The sequence below is a fragment of the Rana temporaria genome, chromosome 6, assembly GCF_905171775.1.
Source record: "Rana temporaria chromosome 6, aRanTem1.1, whole genome shotgun sequence".
Classification (NCBI taxonomy): domain Eukaryota; kingdom Metazoa; phylum Chordata; class Amphibia; order Anura; family Ranidae; genus Rana; species Rana temporaria.
Genome location: NC_053494.1, coordinates 5,171,778 through 5,177,777, shown reverse-complemented (window position 1 = coordinate 5,177,777; position 6,000 = coordinate 5,171,778).

Here is a 6,000-nt window from a genome sequence, read left to right as displayed (position 1 = left end):
GTCGTGCGACGTGGCTCCCAAACAAAATTGGCGTCCTTTTTTTCCCACAAATAGAGATTTCTTTTGGTGATATTTGATCACCTCTGCGGTTTTTATTTTTTGCGCTATAAACAAAAAAATAGCGACAATTTTGAAAAAAATAATAATATTTTTTACTTGTTGCTATAATAAATAGCCCAATTTTTTTTTTTTTTTTCTCAGTCTAGGTCGATACGTATTCTACATATTTTTGGTAAAAAAATCGCAATAAGCGACTGGTTTGCGCAAAAGTTATAGCGCCTACAAAATAGGGGACAGAATTTTTTTTTTTTTTACTAGTAATGGCGGCGATCTGTGATTTTTATTAGGACTGCGACATTATGGCGGACACATCGGACACTTTTGACAAATTTTTGGCACCATTCACATTTATACTGCGACCAGTGCTATAAATATGCACTGATTACTGTATAAATGTGACTGGCATTGAAGGGGTTAACGCTAGGGGGTGAGGGAGGTATTAAATGTGTACCCTGCATAGTGTTTCTAACTGTGGGGGAAGGGGACTGACTGGGGGAGGTGACCGATCTTTGTCCCTATGTACAAGGGACACAGATCGGTCTCCTCTCTCCCTAAAAGGACGTGGATCTGTGTGTTTACACACACATATCCACGTCCTTGTCTGTGTAACCGCCAATCGCGGGTGCCTGGCGGACATCGCGGCCACCAGGCACGCGCATCGGCATCTCAGTGATGCGGCGGGCACGTGCGCGTGCCCCCCAGTGGCCCGGAGGAGCGGAGGCTGAAAAAAGACGGCGACCCAGAGATTTAGAACCACACTGCGGCCATATATAGTCATATGGCCATCAGGAAGTGGTTAACAAACGATAACGAACGCGCAGAATCCAAAATCTAAAGGTTCCAACATAAAGAATGCTTTATTTTCGTTTTGTTGCGACAACAGTTGGATACAGATAGAAGATTCGACGTGATGGTGACAATAGTGATCTGTGTCTATCGAACCTGCGGTTGAATAATGTGCCTAACCTAACTCTATTAGGTGGATTCAGAAAGACTTAGGCTGGCGTATCAGTAGATACGCCAGCCTAAGTCTGAATCTAACCAGATACGCTTAAATTAGGCTCAGATACGAGCGGCGTAAGTGTCTTACACCGTCGTATCCTAAAGTGTACTTTTTAGGCTGACCGCTAGGTGGCGCTTCCATTGCGGTCGGCCTAGAATATGTAAATGAGTAGATACGCCGATTCACGAACATACGCTTGCCCGACTCAGTAAAGATACGCCGTTTACGTAACGCACTTTCAGGCCTAAAGTTATTCCATCAAATAGCTGGAATAGTAATGTTAAGTATGGCCGTCGTTCCCGCGTCAAAATTTGAAAATTTTACATCGTTTGCGTAAGTCGTCCGTGAATAGGGATTTACGTCCACGTCGAAACCAATAGGACCGGGCGGCATGCGCCGTTCGTAAAAAACGTCAATCACGTCAGGTCAACCCCCATTAACATAAAACACGCCCCCTCAGCCGAATTTGAATTAGGCGCCCTTACGCCCGCCCGATTTACGCTACGCCGCCGTAATTAGCAGGCAAGTACTTTGTGAATCATGTACTTGCCTCGCTAACTTACGGCGGCGTAGTGTAAACACGATACACTACGCCGCCGCAAAGTTAAGGTGCTCTACTTGAATCTAGCTATATTAGTCCAAGATTATTCTACATAGAGAGGAAAGATTCTACACAAATGTACGTTAGGCAGTCGGCAAGTGGTAAAGTGTGTGCATAGGAGCAAAATACTCCTGTAGGATGCAGCGTCTCCAATTGTATAGCCAGTCAATTCAGATTTACTATCTTCAATCAATCATGTCCATACAATTTTTATATTATATTGCGATGTGCTGTCAAGATGACATGTGTATATATATATAAATATATACAATTTTACCAACATTTTTTATTGTCATATGCTGCCAAGTAGCAGGCTACTACTCTGCTGGGATAACGCCACAGTTCACCCCTGGACCTGAGTGTTTTAGATCTATTTAGACCTTAAAGGGGAATTGGATCAAGGACGAGTTCTTGGAACTGGGCAGGACGCTATTCGACTGGCTAAATACCGGCAGGTCCTGGGCCCTTCTATTTTCCACCACGTTGGCAATGAGAAATGCTTGGACGCTACTCCACCCCCATATAACTTTTGGATTGAATTTAAACGAATTAAAGGTGATCCACACCCAGTCCATCACGTGGTTTGAACTACTACTTGCACTATTCTGCTCCCGTGGCCCCTGATGACGGTTTGTTAACAAGAAACGCGTCGGGCATACTCACATCACCCACTAGGAGTGGTTTTTCGTTTTGCTCTTTTTTCGCCATCCTTGGCACATGTATTGTTTTTGGTGGCATTGTTTTTGTATTTTGTACATTTGTTGCTTTTATATGCACCTAGGTGTGCATTGTGTGCTTTTATCAAGTGCCATTATGTATGTATTGTCCCATTAAAGATCATATTTTTTACCAACACTGTGTTTGGCTTGTAAAGTCCCACCCAGGGGGAATATTCTCTTTTGTCATATGCTGCCAAGCTGACATGTGTATATCTATCAATTTGTGATGTCCATGCCATGTGTGCATGTATATATATGAAGCAGGGGCGGACTGACAACTCATTGGGCCCCCAGGCTAGGGGTGCAACGGATCAAAAAACTCACAGATCGGATCGATCCTCGGATCAGGAGTCACGGATCGGATCATTTTCGGATCAGCAAAAAAATAAAAATTATTTATGAAAAAAAGTTGGATTCAAGTCTGGGCTTTAGCTGGGCCAATGGCTCTATATGGTAATGTCCACCATTGCCCCCCCACTCGTCACTGTAATGTCCACCATTGTCCCCCACTCGTCATCACCATCACTGTTCCAGTCCAACATTGCCCCCACAGTAGTAAACACTGTAATAATAGCCAGTTTAACATTGCCCCCACTAGTAATCACTGTAATATAATAGCCAGTCCAACATCCAACTCACTGTACTTGCACTGCAATGTCCACCATTGTCCCCCACTCGTCATCACCATCACTGTTCCAGAGAAGTCCAACATTGCCCCCACACTAGTAAAGAACACTGTGAGTCCCCGTCCTTCATAGCGGCGCTCACTGCTCCCCCTCAAGCTCCACACGTTCATCCTGATTCCCAGAGCGCCACCAAGACAGCCAGCCAATCCGGGTAGCCTTCCAATCAGAGAGGGCGCTCATCACGCGGGCCAATCAGGTGCAAAGACGAGACATCCCATCCAACCAATCACAGCCGATCTGTGATTGGTTGGGGTGGAGCAAGATGGCCGCCGCTCTGGAGCTAGGCCGAAGCCGGGGACTTTTGTACGGCCGAGGCTCTGGAGCGCTCTGCGGAACGCGTGGTGTGCCGATCCGAACAGGGGTGACCCGTTCGGATCACGGATTGGTGACGATCCGTTGCACCCCTACCCCAGGCAATAGGAGATTATGGGGCTACACAGTATACCCATACAGTATGCATACAGAGTATACACAATATACATACACACACTGAAAGGGTACTGGAGAGGTGGGGCAGCTATAATCTTGGGATTTTTAGACCAAAAGGATTTCGGTAAGATACATTTCAGGGACAGATGTAAAAAAAAACACAGATTTTTACATACTGTCCCTGGTTTTACTGAGGCATGAGTGGCATGGGGCCCTCGGGCAGGAGGGGGAGGGGGGACAGGCTTGGGCAGGAAAACAATAGGAGTAGCAGTGACCGGAGGAGAGAGCAGCCTCTGGACACGGACAAGGAGAGGAGGAGGAGGAGGAGGGGTGCACTCTGGCGCTTCAGTGCCCCCACCTCTGTGGTTCCGGGGTGCACTGCACCCCACGCACCTGCCTAGGATCAGCCCTGCTTGGCACTCTCCTGAATCTTTCCCACTTGTTCACCATCCCTAGCTAGTGAATAAGGCTGCTCTGGTACTTCTTCAGACTTCCATAAATGACCTCTGATAAACAGATTGGATGTCCATTAATGGCAACTGTGTCTCCTTTATCTCTGACCGTGATCCTCACTTGCCTCTGGTAACAGGAGTGTTCATCCCATATGGCAACTGCTTCTCCCTCACTGCTGGCAACAATTCGGTTCCCCATCTGGTGGAACCTCTGCAACTTGGTTGGGCTTCTGGCCAAAAGCCTCTACTCTGCGTTGCTTCTCTCTAACCTGGATAGGCCCCAGACAGCCTAGCAGCCAGTTCCTCCCAGGATAGGGTTCAGGCTCCTGGCCTAGCAACCCAGAGCCTTGTGACACACATCCACCAAAACAGCAGTCTCCCAAATAAACAGGCGCTCCCAGCAGGCCAAGGGACTAAAGAAACCCCAATTGGCTGAAACAACCCATCCATTCCTAGTCTAAATTCACTATGTCCTTGTCATTCTAATGACACAGGCAACAATGCCACCTAGTGACAAAAGAGAGATGTGCATCAAATCCAGAGTTAGGAAAAAGCCAGTGAATCCCCTATCAATCAGCCAGGCTAGTTACCACCTAGCAAGCTAAATTTGTTAGCAACCCTGTCTACTACATTATTACATTTTAGGTAACTGTACTCCTCCAGCAAAAGTATGGGCAGGGCCTTTTTATGTTCCAGCACGACTGTGCCCCTGTGTGTAAAGTCAGCACCGTAAAATAAATGGTTTGACCAGTTTGGTGTAGGAACTCAAGTGCCCTGTACAGAGCCCTGACCTTGCTAAACACTTCCTCCATACTTCTCTCATGACAGTGGTAGAGAAGATTTATTCAAAATGAAGATGTATGCAAACCCTCATTTGCTACTGTCCATGCCCAGTCAAGTAAATTTTACAATATTCAGTTATCAATAACAGCAAATAAAAAGGACCTTTCTAAAAGAAAACAAAGGAACACAAAGATATTTTTGGATCGTCTTGTGTCTGGAGGCCCCAGTGAGATCTCAGTAGTGTAATGAGACACAGGAGGGATTTGTCTGGAGATCTCAGGGAGATTCTGAATGCTTTTATATACGGTGAGATGGTACATGATGGGGGAGAACCTGTGTGTCCTCTCTACCTGACACTTCGATCTCCTCTATAGAACTGGCTGAAGGAACCCGACCAACACAAGATCTGACACCTACAGGATACATTTTATCTGTCTAGAACAGGAAGGTGTATCTGTTTTATACATGAAATATTGTTCTACAAAGTGATCAATCATTCCTGACAATTATACAATGTCGTAATGCTGAAAATGCCTCCTATCCATCCCCTGTGTGTCTGTGCAGAGACCCCATAAATGATTAATAAGGGATTCTAAATATACAGGTGAGTGGTTACAATGGCCCGGATTCACAAAGCACTTGTGCTGACGTATCTCGAGATACGCCGCGTAAGTGCAAATATGCGCCATCGTAACTTGCCTACGACGGGGTAGAGTGGGCGCATATTTACGCTGGACGTATTTGGTGCTCCCATTGATTTTCTATTAACCTATGCAAATGAGGGAGATACGCCGATTCACGAACGTACATCCGTCCGACGCAGTGCGCGTAAAGTCATACGTCCGGCGTAAAGTTATGCGCCATAAAGGAGTCATATCAGTCTCTGATTACTGATATTGAATAATGAAGAAGCTGACAACAAAAGTAAAAAAAATAACAAAATAAAATGAATAAAAATGTATTAATTTATTCATTGACTTATTTATTGGTAAATAAATTGATAATCACTGAACATCGTTCAGGTACTAGAGGCGAAGTACTGGTAAAGACACAGCAATGAACAATACAGAGACGAGAATCATTGTGTTATATAAATCCCCCCATAAATGATTCTAATATGTTGGGTTCAGTAGCTGTGTACAAAGTCCGTGAATTGGAGTTTGTGAATTCTGTGAACTTCTTAAGAAATGAATGCAGAATTGTCTCACCTGTACAATGATAAGAGGGAATAGCAGCAATTATCAGGGGGGTGTCATGCCGCGTACAC